Consider the following 17,159-nt stretch of genomic DNA (forward strand, 5'->3'; position numbering starts at 1 on the left):
AATATTAAAATGCTACAGCTCGAATCTAAATTATTTTGTTTTAACTTAAAATGTATAAATGTACATTGGTTCACGGTTCTACCATGGAGGGCCTCGTTCAAGAGACTCATCCATCACTCCCACGGAAGCCGTAATGTACCGTATTTCCCCATGTATAAGATGCACATTTGTCCAAATAATTTGGGGTCTAAAAACTGGGTGTGTCTTATACAATGGTTGTAGATTTTTTAACGTGCATTTTCCCCTTTTTCTGCGCTTGTTTTTTTTTAAAAAAAGATTTTATTTATTCATTATAGAGAGGGGGGAGAGAGAGAGAGAGAGAGAGAGAGAAAGAGAGAGAGAGAAGGGGAAGGAGCAGAAAGCATCAACTCCCATATGTGCCTTGACCAGGCAAGCCCAGGGTTTTGAACCGGCAACCTCAGCGTTTCCAGGTTGACGCTTTATCCACTGCACCACCACAGGTCAGGCCTTCTGCGCTTGTTTTTGCGCTCATTGTTGTAGATAAATAAAACTTGAGTTCAATAACTTTGTGTAATACTTATTTTTAAAATTTCAGGCCCCAAAATTAAGGTGCGTCTTATACATGGGGACATATGGTAATCCTGCCCAGGCCTTTACAGTTGCCCCACCCAGTCCGATTCAACAGAAAGCTTGTTTGAGTGACTTGTCCTGTTAAGTTTCTGAAGCTTTCTGCTTTGTTTTCTCAGAGAACAGGTCTTTCTTTTCACACCCATATTTCACGCCCTGATCCCCTTACTATGTTGTGTCATCGCAGAGGTGAACACCTGGCGTGGGCACACTTGGGAACAAGCATGGCTAACTCTTGTTAGCCTGGCAGGGGCCTGGCATCCTGGCAGCCGGAAGCAGCCTGCAGATCAGCAGGTGGAGGCAGTGGGTCGCTAGGGATGTTTTGAAGGGCTGATGGGGGGAAGGACGATTCACCCCTGATCTTGTTCGTTAGAGGTAGGGAAAGACGTGGGAAGCACAGAGCCTGGGCCAGAGGCAGGTTCAATTATAGAACGCCCTCTGAACTCCACGGGTCCCCTCGCTCTCACAGTGAGCCCGGGGAGCCCGAGAAGGGAGGCTTTGGACCGGTTTCTTCTTCTGTGCCTCTCGTCAGCTGCATTTATACTTGGGAGCTTTGAGATTCGCCAGCTCAGAATTGCCACTGTCATTAATCTATCTTCCTATTTTATTTTGTCTAATGGTCATAATAACAACGATGAACCCTTTCGTAGCATCCATGTGTGCCAGACAATGTTCGGGCACTTTGGACATACAGATTTATTCAGCATTATGTGATAAGTGTTATTGCAATCCCCATTTTACAGAAGAGGAGACTGAGGCACGGAAAGGTTTAGTAACGGACCTAGGTATGACCCAGCTAGCAAGCGGCAGAGCCTGCTCCTAACCACTGTCTTCAGAGGTGGGCCGTTCCTGCCCTGGCTGGATAGCTCAGTTGATAAGAATGTCAGCCCAAGCCCAAAGGTTGACCAAAGGTTTGATTCCTGGTCAGGGCACATACAGGAACAGATCGATGTTCCCGTCTGTCTGTCTGTCTCTCTCTCTCCCTCTCTTTCTAAAATCAATAAGTTAAAAAAAATTTTCAAGTGCGGCCCCTTGTTTCCCAGGAGGAAGCTCATAATCCGGGTCTGGGGGTCGGAACACCAGGGACGAGGAGAGGTGGGGCCGTGGGCTGTGCAGAGCGGCTCCCCAGCTCCGTCCTGCCCCGTCCCCTCATCCCAGGACATCTTCCCTGTCCTCACTGGTCCTTCCTCTCTGCTTCTTGGACTCGGTCCCGCTGCAGTGAGAGGCCCGGGGGAAGTGGTTTCCGGACCCAGCCGGCCGCAGTCTGCCTGGGGTGCTGCCCGTGCGCCCCTCCGGCTGGAGGAAACGGGGCCTGGCCTCTGAAATCTCAATGGCCTCCTTGCCCAACTCTTGAAGCTTTTACGGGAAATCAACCTCACAGTCCTCGAGCTGGTGAGTGACACAATCAGGGCAACAGGACTTGGGTGTCTTCTTGGCTAGTGGCCCAAATCCGGTTCTTTTGCATGGACCTAGGAGAGGCAGTGTGGTACAGTGGTAGGAGCGGGGCTCAGGAGTCACCCTGGGTTCAGACTGGCCTCTCCCATTGACTGGCTGTGCAACTGGACACTCCTTGGACTCCGCTTTCCCCCTTTGTCAACAGCAGGCCTGCCTTATGGGCTCATTGTATGATTAAATGAGAAAATGGACAGAAGGCACCGGAACCCTGCTGGCATGTGGCAGGTGCTCAGTGAGGGTGGCTGGCTACTGTAGCCCCAAAGACAAGCCCGAGGGTTGATGCTGAGGATCTTGTTCTGGGGCAGAGTCTGAACTGATCCCAAAGGCTCGCAGGGGTGGAAGGGCCTGAGACCTGCTCTGGGGGTGGAAGGAGGTGGCCCAGGGGCACCGGCCAAGGGCAGACTGACCAGAACATGGGTGACGGAGCAGCATCCAGAGTACTCTGCCTCGTCCCCAGGGCTTAGGGGCTGCTGCAGGTCTGGGGTTTCATGGGAGCAGGAGAGGAGGAGGGCGTGTAAGCAAGCCCCTGGCCAGGTGGGCTGGGAGCTGAGTGTCTGGGTGGGCGGCCAGCTGCCGAGCTGACCCCAGGAGAATAGAGTGAATAAGTAGCTAAGACCCTTGTGAAGGGACCCATCTCCACTGCCGCCAGGATTGTGTGTGTGTAGGTCAGTCTTATAGGACTGAACCTTTAACCTGTGGAATATGATGTTACTTCTGAGTCGACAATGTCAAAATTGAGTTGAGTTCCTGGGCTCCCTGCTGGTGTCCGAGAATCTTTTGGTGATGGTGCTGAACCCCGCTCCACATTGGAACTGGGCCTGGGACCTTCATGTACCCGCCTACCTGGGGCCCACTGCCCAGTGGTTCCTGAGCTTTTCCAGATTTTAAGTTCTTTTGAAAAGCTGCTGAAAATCTTGGCCCTTCTCCCCAGGAAATGTTCTGTACATGAGAACATTCCTGCATATAATTCCACTGGGTTCCTGGGTACCCCCTGGGTTCATCCAAGACTGTCAGGGTGCCCTGAGGGGCTGTTGCAGTCCCACCACTGTCTTCTCTGCATGGAGACTCTGACTCCAAAACCAGCCTCACAGGCAGGAACGGGACTTAGGAGTCCGACTCCCTGAGGCCCCCGGAAGACACACTTGCCCCGTGACTTACTCAATGTCTGCTTTGAAGCTGTTTCTATTTTCAGTCTTGACCACCTCCTAGTTTAAATCCTTCTCTTTGTCCTGAATTCACTGCTCCTTTTTTGGGGGGTGGTATTCAGCAAGGACCGACACCCCTGCACCATCGGGTAACTCTCCTCTGCAGGGTGGCTCGGTCACGAGGCCAGCCGTCCTTTGGGACAGCTGCAGGCTGTAGTTTTGTGGCCCCCTTCTGTGTGAAGGGTCTTGGCTTGGGTGGCTGGAAAGCCCACCTCTGAGAGCTGGTGTCAGTCGTGCGCGGGTGGAATCACCTACGGAGGATGGGAAGGCAAGGCCATGTCCAAGCTCCACGTGTTGGGCTCCAAGTGGCTTGAGACGAGGCAGGGCCCCCTGGAAGATTAGCAGGCAAATCCCCTTTTGCCAGTGAGCAGGGCTGATGCTGGGCATCCCACACCATGGTGCCCGGTGCCCTTAGGCCGTAGCACCATATTCTCTGCCCCAATCGGGGAGGCCCCTCCACTTCCAGCACCACAAAGCTTTTCCCCCGTCCTGCCAGTGGCCAGCCTCCCTGGGTGCCATTCTCCTCCGTGCTCAGGACCTGTGATATTGCCTGAGCTCCTCATTTAATATAGTCACTTTGTTTTCTTCGTTTTTATTTTTTAAAGATTTTATTTATTGATTTGGTATAGAGAGGAGAGAGAGAGAGAGAGAGAGAGAGAGAGAGAGAGAGAGAGAGAAAGGGAAGGTGGGAGGAGCAGGAAGCATCAACTTGTAGTTACTTGGACCATGTGAGCCTGGGGTTTCGGAAGGGTGACCTCAGCACTCCAGGTCAGCACTTTATCCACTGCACCACCACCGGTCAGGCAGTATTAAAAGCTTTATTGAAATAGATTTTACATACCATAAAATCCACTTAATGTACACAATTCAATGACTTTGAGTACATTCATAAGGCTGTGTGACTGTCACTCTAATCAATGCCAGAGCATTTTCATCACGCCTACAGGAAACCCTGTACCCACGAGCAATCACTCCCCACTCCTCCCCACTTCCCCCGCCCCCAGCAGCCACGCATTTACTTTCCGTCTCCGTGGACTTGCCTATTCTGGAGAGTTCACATAAATGGAATCATACAGGATGTGGTCTTTTGGGGCTGGCTTCTTTCACTTAGCCTCTTGCCTCTTTAGGAACACATCTGACTCACACAATTACAGTGGAAGGGTTGTTTGTCACCATTTATCAATCCCAAGGGTTGGGGGATCCTCTGCTGTACTAAGCCTGAGCAGGTGCTGGGCTGCATAGTAGCCATGCTGGTGTATTAGTCATCTGTTGCTGTGTAACAAATCACACCCAAGTTTAACAGCTTAAGCAACAAACACTTATTGTCATACAGTTTCTATGGGTCAGGAACGTGGGAGCAAACTTTCGTTGGCAGGCCTCAGTGACTCCCATGCCACTGGCCAGACACCTCAGTCCCTCACCATAGGGCTTCAGGGGCAACTTGAGCATCCTTACAGCATGGCTGCTGGCTTTCCTCAGACCACACCCTGTCTGTGAGAGGTGAGATGAGAGAAAGAGAGAGAGAGAAACAGAGTGCCCAAGACTGAAGCCCCATGGTCTTTTATAACCCATTATCGCCATCACAGCATTTTTTATTTTTATAACTTTAAACTGTTCATCACTCTGCCATAGTTTGGTCACACAGACCAATCCTGCTATTATGTGGGTGGGGACTGCACAAAGGTGTGGACACCAGGAGGGGCACACGAGTGGGCATAGGTTCATGCAGAGAGTGGCCCTTGGATACCCGGCACTCGGCCAGCTCGTTCATGAAGGGATAAGCCTTGGGTCAGCTACGACTTCTCTGGTTCCACCTTCCTCCCCTCTGTGATAGGGGAAGTTAGCATGTCATTACATATAGTCTTGCACTTGGTTACACTAGATTTACCCATCCTGTACAGTCATTTCTACAGATGATTTCTCCAGGTATTTGTGATTTTTTTTTTTTTTTTAGTGAGAGTAGGGGAGATACAGAGACAGACTCCTGCATCTGCCTCAACCAGGATCCACCCGGCAACCCCCATCTGGGGCCATGCTCCCAACTGAGCTGTTTTTAGCGCCTGAGGCAGAGGCTCCATGGAACCCTCCTCAGAGCCTGGGGCCGATGTGCTCAAACTAATAGAGCCATGGCTGAGGAAGAGGAAGGGGGAGGGGGGGAGCAGATAGTTACCTCTCCTGTGTGCCCTGATAGGGAATTGAACCCGGGACTTCCACATGCCAGGTTGACGCTCTATCACTGAGCCAACCAGCCAGGGCCATATTTGTGAATTCTGTTTGCATTTCTAACAAATCAGTGAGCCAGTTTTTGGATGTCCTTTCATTCATGTTGTCAAGAACAGGCCCCAGGACCCATTCCAGTGGACTTGACGCTTCTCACCACTGGGTCACGCACTCTGACAGAAGTCACCAGAGACCCCCCCCCCCTTTTTTTTTTACCTGGGTGATCGATGAGACTGTCTTAAGGGCATCAATCGTACAGTAAAAACCGAGCCTCATACCCCAAAGAGTCATCCTTAGAAGCAGTTTCTGGCGGTGGATAAAAGTGGGTCTGAGCCTTGATTCTGTCGCTTATTGTGTAGCTTTGGGGAGGTCCTGGGCCTCTATTTTCTCATGAAGATGGTGATAATAACTACCTCAGGGGGCTGCTTTTAGGATTTAATAAGATAATCAAAATTCCAGATATTTATTGCTGCATAACAAAAACAACACATTGAACTTAGAGGTGTGAAGCAACTACGGTTTTACTGCACCCACAATTCTGAGGGCCAGGAACTGAGACGGTTTGGCGGGACAGCCGGGAAAACTCTCAGAGGACGGCCAATAATTTGAGCAATTGGGGCGTGGAATCATCTAGAGGTTTCTTCATTCAAGTCTAGCTTCCTGGGCGGGGATGGCTTAGAAGTTGGATTTGGATGGGACTATCTACCTATGTGCTGACACCTGACTTCTCTTTCTGGCTGGGGCTTTGTCACCGTGTGGCAACTTCAGGAGGTCACATTGCCTTGATGGGCTGAGTGCCAAGAGCTTGGTTCTGAACCAAGGAGGAAGCTGCCTGGCCTTTTATGACCCAACCTCTCAAGTTGCTCTTAGCTTCGTTTCTACTGTACTCTCTCTCGGTCAAAGAAGTCACAAGTCCCCCAGCTTTAAGGGGATGGACATAGCTGGCACCTCGCAGTGGCAGAATGTTAAAGAATTTTACCACCACGTTATAAAGCCCCCACAATAACTGTAAAGCATTGTAGCACAATGACTGCAGTCCAAGTAGTTCGGGCCAGAAAATGTTACCTGCTGCTCCCTCTGTGGCCGCTGTCCACGTGCTCATTGGTTTTAGTATCTCTCGGTACCGATATTTAGCACCCAGAAATCGACTATGATGTATCCAACTGTGTGACCCCAGCAAGCCCCCTGTCCCATCTTAACCAAATGATCTTTAAGGGTAAGCCCAGACTCATCCTTTTTACCTTCTTCAAATTTTGTCCCAACTTAAAAGAGTTTACTAGCCCTTAGTTCAATTTTCTTGCCCTCAATGGCTTCTTACACACATAGAGAGAAAATTCTGGAAGATCCGTTTTGTGAGTTTCCAGGGGGCCTTTCAGGATCCTGGATGTGGGATTCACACTACGCCCTGCTATTCTGGGCACCCTATTTCTGCCCTTACTATAATTTTCTTCCAATAAGTATTCAACAGAGGACTCTCTCTTCTTCTTTAAAAGATGTAAAGAAGTTTAAGGCATGGTGATACTAGAACTCAAAAACTAAGGCTCACAGGAAGCAGTGGAGGGAGGTGTGTAACTAGGGGCTTCGCTGCCATGTCCCCATGAGAAGCCCCCCGCCCGATTACCCCAAGGCTGGCCGAGGTTGCCCAAGGCTGGCCAAGGTTGGGCACTGCTCTCATGAGAAACCGCTCAGCTCTGAAGTGATTAGGAAACTCATCTGAATCCAGCTGCAATTCCAGGGCTCCTGCTCCAGCCTTTCCTGGGACAGACAGTGCCTGCAGCCACGAGGGCTTTGGGGTTGACACAAGAAAGAATGAGCGTTGCAAACGGGAGCATCGTTTTTCTCTCCTGCTCCCTCCCAGACTACAAACTCCAGATACCTTGATAAAGGCAGACTTTGGGTTTAGGTTAGGGGAATTGGAAGAGAGAAAGGGAAGGGGGGGGAGGGGAGGGAGAAAAGAAAGGAAGGAAGGGAGAAAGGAAGGAAGGAAGGAAGGAGAGAAAAAGAAAGAGGCTCTGAATTCTAATTAACTTTGCTTTTTAACTACAGGTGAACCCCCCCCCCCACACTTTAATGTTTATTGATCTTAGAGAGAGGAAGGGAGAGAGAGGGAGAGGCAGGAACATTGATCTGTTCCTTGTATGTGCCCTGACCAAGGACTAAACTGGCAATCTCTGTGCTTCAGGGCGATGCTCTACCAACCGAGCAATCCAGCCAGGGTGGATGAGCCACTTTTTGAGTTCACTGGGGGGAGGAGTCTCAAAGATGAATGAAAACACACAAAGGTGGCAGGACAGTCGGGGCCAGACACTCCCGTCATTAGGGTCCCTGAGCCTCGGAGTAAAACGATCAAGGGGGAATTGTGTGCACAACTGTGGACAGTCTCTCCCCGTTGAGGAGGATTATTTTCCAGAGTCCTTCTGTGTTTTTCAAATAGAATTGAAAACAAACACATTTACTTGTTTTTTTTCTTTTGTTAGTTTTATCCTATCCCCCCCCCCCCTTGGCTCTTCCCACTCTTGTCCCCACTCAGTGTCTTATCTGACCACACCTAAAAATGCTGTGGGGAAGGAATAATCATTTTCCCCTCTACCCTTCTAATGGGAGAAAAGAGAATTTAATTACAAACAAAAGTACAGGAGCCTCCCCCCCCCCCCCCAAAAAAAAGGTGAGACTCAAAGAGGTGACCAGAGCAGGAAGCTTTTGTTCTTTTTAGACAAAGAAACAATAAATATGTGAAGGGTTGGTGAGACAAACGGGTGTGGGCTCCGGGTAGGAAAGTGGAAGGGACAGGGTTTGGTTATGCAGTCTCTTGGCCCTAGATTCCCTGTCCCTGGTGAGAAGGATGGATTTCACCCCCTGGGGTACAAGGAAGGCACCTTCTTTCTCCTGCTTTCTGGGGGACAAAGGATGCTCAGAGCACCCTTCGTACACTGGCTATTTCTCAACCTTTTTTTTTTTTCTGAAGTGAGAAGTGAGGAGGCAGAGAGACAGACTCCTGCATGCTCCCAACCGTGATCCACCCGGCATGCCCACTAGGGGCGATGTTCTGCCCATCTGGGGCCCTTGCTCCATTGCTACCTGAGTCACTTTGGCCCCTGAGGCAGAGGCCATGGTGCCTTCCTCAGCGCCTGGGCCAACGTGCTCCAATGGAGCCCTGGCTGCAGGAGGGGAAGAGAGAGATAGAGAGAAAGGAGAGGGGGAGGGGTAGAGAAGCAGATGATCTCTTCTCCTGTGTGCCCTGACGGGGAATCAAACCTGGGACATCCACACGCTGGGCTGATGCTCTACCACTGAGCCAACCAGCCTGGGCCTCAACTATACTTTTAATTGAAAATAATATGCCAAAGTGCCACTGATTCTCTGTCTGTTGGCTAAGATCAAGTGTAGTATCTGTTCTTCTCAGTCTAATATGCCAAAGTGCCATGTGATGATGGCACTTTGAGGTGATATGTTCTGACCCCCTACAATGCTGAATGCCAAATTTGAATAGGAAGAGCCAATCCTAGGAAGGTTGGTGGTTGGGGTATTGGTGGGCAGCAGGGAGAAGCTGAGATTTCATCACAGCGAGGTGACCTAGAAGCCTCAGGAGAGGGAGAAGGAGTGATTAAGAAAGAAAATAAACTTCCCTCTTACTAGTTGAATGTAGCAAGGGCTCTCACGGATGAGAGCAAGCTCCCCTGGCTTCCGGCCTCTTGCTTGGGAACTTATAAGAGGACTCGCTCCATTCGGCAGTAACAAGTAGAGGGGCGGGAATTTAATTTTTCTATGTATTCCAATTTTTCTCACAGTGGCGAAACAAATTTATTTACCTAGTAAACAAGAGAAGTTCCTACCCACCACCTTATCTACGGTTTCAATTACCCACCCTCAACCTCAGTCTGAAAATATTAAATGGAAAGTTCCAGAAATAAACAACTCATACGTTTTAAATTGCATGCCCTTTTTAGTAGCATGATGCTATCTCATGCCACTTGGGATGTGAATCATCTTTTTGTCCTCTGTATTCACTCTGGTTCTAGGTACTTTCCCCACAAGCATCTTTGCCATAAGCGTTTTTGCTGCAAACATTTTCACCACGTAATTCATGGGCCATAAGAGAATTTTGCCATAAGGAAAGCTATAATAAAGATAAACTGGTTGACGGTTTGGTATTTTTGTGTTTGGTTTAATTTCTCCATCTATGCATCAATCAACTGCTATAGAAAAGATAAAATAACTGGTTGACAGTTTTTTTGTTTGTTTGTTTGCTTGTTTGGTTCCATTTCTCCATTGATAGAGTTCTCACAGTTACTCCCATTTCTATAGTCTGTATAAATCTTCGCTAGCCCTCCTAATGGCCTCTACAGTGATGAGAGGTGATAATGGTCTTAAATATATAGTTAGCGATGCTTCCAGATAATGGAGATTTGCCCCATAGTTGGTTTCTTATTTTGAAACACATGGCGTTGGGAGGAGAAAAGAGAGGTGGAGGTGCTTCTTTGAGGACACAGAGTTAGTTGAGCACACGTTCCCCATAAAACATGGACCAGTGTTTTTGTACAATCCACAAAATTGTCTTTTTTTAAAAAAGCGTTATTTACGCAGGCTTTTCATAAGTCAACATATAGCTGAAGTAAAGTCTTAGTAGCCACTTAGCAGCTGCCTGTGTTATCAGAGCGATTGTTGCGCTGCAGTGCTTGTGTTCAAGTAACTCATTTTTTTATTGATTCATTTTAGAGAGGGAGAGACAGAGACAGAGACAGAGAGAGAGAAAGGGGGGAGGAGTGGGAAGCATCAACTCCCATATGTGCCTTGACCAGGCAAGCCCAGGGTTTTGAATCAGCGACCTCAGTGTTCAAGGTCAACACTTTATCCACTGCGCCACCACAGGTCAGGCCAAATAACTCATTTTACTTAACAGTGTCTCGTTTTCCATAGCATCTCACCACACAGGCACTGTGCCTTCTCACATCATCACAGGAAGAAGGATGAGTCCAGGACAAAAAGATATTTTGAGAGAGAGAGAACACATTCATGCTCTTTATTACCGTAGATTGTTATAATTGTTCTATTTTATTAGTAGTTGTTGTTGTTAATCTCTTGCTGTGCCTAACATATAAATTAAACGTTATCACGGGTATGGCTATATCGGAAGAAGCAATTTATATAGGATTTGGTACTATCTGCGGTTTCGGGTAACCATTACCAGGATCAAAGGGGGGACTGCTGTAATGTTTTCACACCCTTACCTATATCTCAGAGAGAACTTAATATACCCGAGCCCTAAATGAGGAATCAGGAGATTGAGTTGTTTCTTCTATCTCTGCACTAAGTAACTGTGTGACTTAAGTAACTCAATCTCTTTGTGTCTGTTTCCCACCTGTGAGAGCAAACATTTACTGAGCATCCACTCTATGCACCAGGCACTAGAGACTTTGTATCTGTATTAATCCACTTAATTCTCTCCCAAAGAACTTAAGTGGTGTGTCTTTCTGGAATTTGTCAGTGCAGTTCCAGTATAGCTTTGTCATACATGCAGGAAGACGTTTTGTGGCTTTGCCGTTTCAAAGAATCTTGGATTTTTCTCTGAGCTCCAGAGGAACCAGTACCTCCGACCTGCAATTTGAATCCCAAGCCAGGCCATTGGGTTTCATTGCTGAGGAGGACCTTGTCTTTGGGCTTGGCTTCCCTGCCAACCCCTGTAGGAGAGAAAGGGAAGTCTGCAGGGCTGGGCCCCTAGGGAGACTGGCACTCACAGTTGGGATGGGGAGAGTGGAACGACCAACCCCTGTCTGCCTCTCGGAAAAACTTTTTGGGGAGGCCTGGCACTGTAGGTCATTATCCTTTTCCTGGTTGGGGGTTGCTAAGGATATCGCCCCTCCCCAGACAGGTGGCTGTCAGAGAACTCTGAGCTTCTCTCTGCCCATCCAAGATCCCACTGTGAATTCCAATGGCTTATTTGGACCCAAGTGTTCCTCCACGCCACAGAGTTTGGGGGGGCATCTGTCTTCTGATTGGCTTCTGCTGCACCATGCTCCCCCCCCCCACCAAGAAATGAAGGGGAGGTAGAGAAAGCTTGGACCATGGGTCTAGCTGGGCTGTCCCCATCTAGTGGCCCAGGCTCTGCCTTTTCCAGTGATTGGCTGCCAAATACACAAGGCCCCCCCAACCCACCCCCATGTGGGTGGGTGAGTGAGGTTCAGTGTGTGGATGTGCAGGAGTGTGCGTGTGGTCTTGGTGTCTGTGACACTGTATGTCAGTTTATATCCTTTTGTCTTTGTGAAAGTGTGCATCTGTGTGTGTGTCTTTGGTTTCTGTGGCTGAGTGCGTGTGAAGTACACGACAGTGCCAGTTTACATAATTGTACTTGAGTGTGTGTGAACATGTGTGCGAGTGTGTTTTGAGTGTGTCTGGCTTCTGGGGACAAGATGTGGAGGGGGGTTGCCTCCTTGCTCCCCAAAACACCTCTTTTTCTTCTCCTTGAGATGCCCTGGGTGCTGGGAGCCTGGCCCTGACAGGGTTATTGGGTGCTTGGAACAGGGACACAGACATCACTGAGGGTCGTGGGACCCTCCACGACCTGGCCACCCAGTCCTCTTCTCCCACGCTTCTGGCTGAGTTTTGCCGCTTTTTCTCCCCGCATGCTCTCAGGGACGCTGGGGCTAGCGGAGGCTCCTGGTGGCTCCCCTGGGACCTGACAGTGGCGGGACGCGCAGAGCAATTGGAGCTCCAGCCACTTTCCTCCAGCCACGTCTGCTCCGCTGATGGGACCCGACTGGGGTGACTCTAAACCGTACGCTCCGTTCCTCCGTCAGCGCTCCACAGTGGCAAAAGTTTAAATCCAAGGCTGTGACCCGAATGCACATTCTGAAGGGATATGGGACACTGCAGGGCAGGAAGCGTTTGGGTCCGGTACCAAACCGAAGCAGTTCCAATGTTCTGCCGCTAAGAGGCGGTGCGATTGCCTGCGGACAAGAGTGTTTGAGTGTCTCTGTAAGTGTGCGTGTGTGCGTGTCTGTATGTGTGCGTGTGTGCGTCCGAGTTCCTTGCCACTGAGCCTCGGTTTTCTTATTTACAACCCCAGGCAGACCGTTATCCCCCCGTACGGTGTGCTTCCCAGACGAAAACTGCAAACATGCTGCACGCGCAGGGGCTGACCTCTACCTCCAGCGCCGGGCCACCACTGTAATGAAAAGAGGCGTTAGTGAAAGTCCCGGGGAAACCCATTATTTCCTAAATCCGACTTGTAAGGGGAACCCCGATGGAAACGAAGGCCCGGAGGAGCAGCTTGCACACTGGATGTGAGCCCAGAGTCTGGGATGGCCAGTTATTCGGGTGACCTCGGCTCACGATCTGTGACAGGCTCCAGTGCCCCGCCCTTTCTGGTGATTCCCGGGGAACCCGGGAGCGGAAAGCGTTTTGGCAGACGACGAATCCTCGCTAACTTTGCAAATGGCACTTTGTATTCTCTGGGTACAAGGCGGGACCGTGCCTCTGGCAAAGGGCAGCATGCGCACTCCTCCGGGGGTCCGGCGGCGGCGCGGAGGCTCTGGGATCCAGCCCTGCAAGTCGGGCGGGTGCAGCCGGGGTCGGGAAGGATTAGCCGCCGCCGCCGCCGCCGCTCCGCGCCCGGTTACGGCTTGCGCTCCATTGCTTCGCCTGGCTGGGGCTGTGAGAATTTGGCGACGGTGCCCGCGCGGCGGCAGGCCCTGGCCCCGCCCCGCCAGACGCCCCGCCCCCTGGCCCCGCCCGCATCCGCGCGCTGTCGGGTCCCGCCCTGGGCCGCGCCCCTCCACTGATGCCCAGCTTGCCGGCTCCGCGCCGCGGGCCTGCCCTCAGGCCCCCGCGGGCTCCGCGCCGCCACCCGGAGGCTCGCACCTTCCCTCTGGTCCGGGACCCGCTTGCCGCGTCCCCTGAGCAGCCGTCTCCAGGGAGACCGGGCCCTGCCCCCGGCACCAACACGGGTACGGAGCCCACCTGTGCACTAGGCTGCGGGGTCTCAGTGACAGCTCCGCGCTGGTTGCACGCCCCGCCCCGCCCGGCACCGGGCTTTGTCCGCCTGGGGAGCTCAGGGGTCCAGCGTCCAGCCAGGGGCGTGGGGTTTGGGGAGGCGGGCCGCACTCCACGGGGGAGGCCGAGGCAGGGGGCCGCCCTCCTCTCCTGATCTCACTGCATCCCTTTTGTGTTTCCTGGGGCCGGGAGTCGGGCTGTCCCGCTCTCGCCCTTGATGGGATGAGCCGGAGGGCCCTCGGCCGTTCAGGGCAAGCTGTTTACTTGTCAGGGACCCAGCAGTTGCTACGTGCGTCCTCCCCTCCCCCTGCCCCCGATTCTGGACGGAGCATCTTGCTCTCTGTCCATTCCTAGAGTTGCCTCCCAAGCTTTGCCCTTGAACCCAAACGGCTAGAGGGCGGCAGACCCAGGTCGAGGTCCTGAGCGTGAGAGCCGAAGCAGAAGACCCACCTCTCTTTCCGGGGAAGAGCCTCCTCCCCGGCCGCCCTCTTGTGGATTTTGTCCCGGCTCCGTATTTCCTGACCTGGATTCCTGAGGACGAGTTCCTTCCTTGCCTTCTCTAACTCTTCCCTCTCTGGGATCCATCATGCTTTCTGCTTTGTCTTTCCTCCTTTCCCAAGCGCTTTCTCTGCGATCATGTCTCAATGCCCCGTGACTGAGCTGCTGTTTTTTTCGTCCTCTTGTGAACTCGGTTGGTCATCAATGGAAGTTATTTCTTCCTTAGCTCTTGGCATTGACCTCCCATTTCTCTGGCGGCAGTGCCTTGGGAAGACCTTGCCAGTGTCTCATGGATGCTGAGTGGAGGGACCATCTATGCCCACGTTTCTGGGCTCCTGCAGCAGGGTCCAGGGATGTATATATCCTTCCAGTAGTCTGGCAACAGGGAGCGATTCAGCTTGTCCTTGGGAAATGTATTCTTGGGATGGGTACGCTTTCCAACGGCTTCCTAGCAGTGGACTTTTTTGTCTCATGGGGAAGCTTAGTGGGTCCCAGGCAGGAGACTCCCTGCTGTCGAGATAGTTGTGCCCAGGGTCTGGGGTTAGGTGGAGGGTGGGCCCTACTCCCTCTCTGGGGCCAGATTATTTCCAAGACTAGCCCACAGATGCAGTGAGTGGACTGCCAACTCTCTATACTCTCTTTTCATCTCTAGGAGCTGGGATATATCTTCCTTTATGATGCAATTTGAGTCTTGAATGGGACCTCAGATTCAGGAACCTGCTTTTTGAAGCCATTGAATGGAACTCAAACCTAGGCTTGGCTCAGATCACTGACTTTGCTTTCAAAAGCCAAACAAAACCAACAAACAATTCTAAAAATGATCTGAGTCATCTGTATGTATATATATTCCTGCTTCAGGCGCTGGAAACGCTTCAGTGCCACCAAAGGGAGCTGGGGTTGCATTGCCACAGATGGTGAAAAAGGCCCATCGAGCAGAATGTGATCGGTTTGCAAAAAGGGATCCTGGGTGAAACAGTTGCTTTTAAGCTGAAGTTCTATAAGAGAACACACAGGAGGTTTCTGAGACTCTTTTAATTTTTGTTCTTTCTTTTTTCAGACTGATAAGGAGCTCTCAGAGTCAAGCAAGAGCGGAATGACACTCACTGGTTCCAGAGCATCTGTCATCTGCCAGGCAGAAGGGGTTCTCGTGTCTGGTCTTTCTTGGGCCATTCCAGAGAGGTAGGTCGGGCAAAGGAGACACACGGGTGCTGAGAGGAGAGATGGGATTTTTGTAGATGGGTTGAAATTTGAATGTAATCGTCCGCCCTCCCTGACCATTCAGCCGGAGAAGAACCTATCTGTAGGACTAGAGCCGAAAGGAGGAGAATGGCCCAGATTTATGGTAGAAGCCAATGAGCGGGAAGTGAACTAGACCTCAGCCAGCTTCCCAAGAGAGGGATGCTGGTGTCTGGGAAAGGAAGGGACTGCTCTGCTTCAAGGGGCCCTGGAGCCTATTACTATGCTGCGACATTTGGTATTTGACTTGTTCCAGTCATGGTAAGGTTGGGCTGGCCTATCTGAAGAGAGAGAATTAAAATATTCTTCCAAAGGGAAGTGGGTTGAATTTTAACAACTTGATATTCTTGCTTCTCGAGGAGTCCTTACTGGGGACATTCTTTTTCTCCAGAAAGTTGGCAGTCATTGTATCAGTAATAGGATGTTCCCTGGAGCTTCTATTTATTTTTTAAATTTATTTATTTTTTTACAGAGACAGAGAGAGAGTCAAAGGGATAGATAGGGACAGACAGACAGGAACAGAGAAAGATGAGAAGCATCAATCATCAGTTTTTTCATTGCGACACCTTAGTTGTTCATTGATTGCTTTCTCATATGTGCCTTGACCATGGGGCTACAGCAGACCGAGTAACCCCTTGCTTGAGCCAGCGACCTTGGGTCCAAGCTGGTGAGCTTTTGCTCAAACCGGATGAGCCTGCACTCAAGCTGGCGACCTCGGGGTCTCGAACCTGGGTCCTCCGCATCCCAGTTCGACGCTCTATCCACTGCGCCACCGCCTGGTCAGGCCCCTGGAGCTTCTAGAACATTAGCTTGGAATCTGAATGCAGTCCTTTTCATTGTACAAGTGAAGAAACTGAGGCCAGGGACTGACATTGGCTGGGCATTGGCTAAGCATCCCCCTCTGGCATCTGGGAGTAGCTGGGTACGGTTGGCGGCTCCCAGGTGAACAGCCAGCAGCCCCCACTGCATGCTCTGTGGGAACATAGTATTCTGTGGGAGCACAGCCCGTTATTCCGTATGTAGGCACCTGAACAGCTACCATCATTTCACGATAGCAAGGGTTTGAGTTACAGCCTGGTGTCATTCTCAGTGGCCCCCCGCCCCCTTAACCTCATTTTCTTTAGAGCTTCACTGGTATTTTCCAAACCTTTTTGTTATGTGTGAATCTTTTTTTTTTTTTTTTTTTTTTTTTCTTTTAGTGTGTGAGAAAGAGAGACAGAGACAGACAGGATGGGAGGGAGATGAAAAGCATCAACTCATAGCTGTGGCATTTTAGTTGTTCATTGGTTGCTTTTCTCATATGTGCCTTGACTGAGAGGCTCCAGGTGAGCCAATGACCCCTTGCTCAAGCCAGTGACCTTGGGCTCAAGCCAGCAATCCAGGAGTCATGTCTGTGATCCCAATCTCAAGCTAGATGATGAGCTGGCACCCAAGCCAGGACCTCAGGGTTTCAAACTTGGGTCTTAAGCGCCCCAGATCAACTCTCTATCCACTGCGCCACCACCTGGTCAGCTGCGTGTGAATCCCTTTGAGATAAAAATATTCAGTGGAATTTTAACCCCTGAAGCAGGTTAACTACAGGAGCCACTGTGGAGCAAGCAGAGAGACTGGCCCAGCACTCAGCGCCTCTCTCGCCCCCGCCCCCTGGAAGCCTCGGCTGCTTTCATGGGACCCTAGGCCCTGGAGCAGAGGCGAAACCTCGGCTCGTGTAGATATATATGTGTTGCAGTGATTAATTTCTTCTGCACACCTGTTTACACTATCTTTTTTTTTTTTTTTTTGTATTTTTCCGAAGCTGGAAACGGGGAGAGACAGTCATACAGACTCCCGCATGCTCCTGACCGGGATCCACCCGGCACGCCCACCAGGGGCGATGCTCTGCCCCTCCGGGGCGTCGCTCCGCTGTGACCAGAGCCACTCTAGCGCCTAGGGCAGAGGCCAAGGAGCCATCCCCAGCGCCCGGGCCAT

The 17,159-nt window shown here is 50.9% G+C and overlaps 1 protein-coding gene and 1 pseudogene across 7 annotated transcripts in view; both read left to right on the forward strand.

The window, feature by feature from the left end:
• The window catches only part of PIK3CD (phosphatidylinositol-4,5-bisphosphate 3-kinase catalytic subunit delta), a 55,432-nt gene that overhangs the window by 12,881 nt on the left and 25,392 nt on the right, over positions 1 to 17,159 (forward strand). For 3 of the 7 annotated variants that reach the window (XM_066374984.1, XM_066374988.1, XM_066374986.1), the window contains exon 2: positions 15,013 to 15,134. The gene's annotated coding sequence lies outside the window, so the exon portion shown is untranslated. Of the gene's footprint in view, positions 1 to 1,909; positions 1,981 to 11,715; positions 12,241 to 13,275; positions 13,412 to 15,012; positions 15,135 to 17,159 lie in introns of those variants that run through there. The other 4 variants (XM_066374983.1, XM_066374989.1, XM_066374987.1 and 1 more) reach the window with 3 other exon arrangements.
• On the forward strand, positions 8,820 to 8,931 carry LOC136401776 (U2 spliceosomal RNA; annotated as a pseudogene).

This window comes from Saccopteryx leptura, chromosome 3 (assembly GCF_036850995.1).
Source record: "Saccopteryx leptura isolate mSacLep1 chromosome 3, mSacLep1_pri_phased_curated, whole genome shotgun sequence".
Classification (NCBI taxonomy): Eukaryota; Metazoa; Chordata; class Mammalia; order Chiroptera; family Emballonuridae; genus Saccopteryx; species Saccopteryx leptura.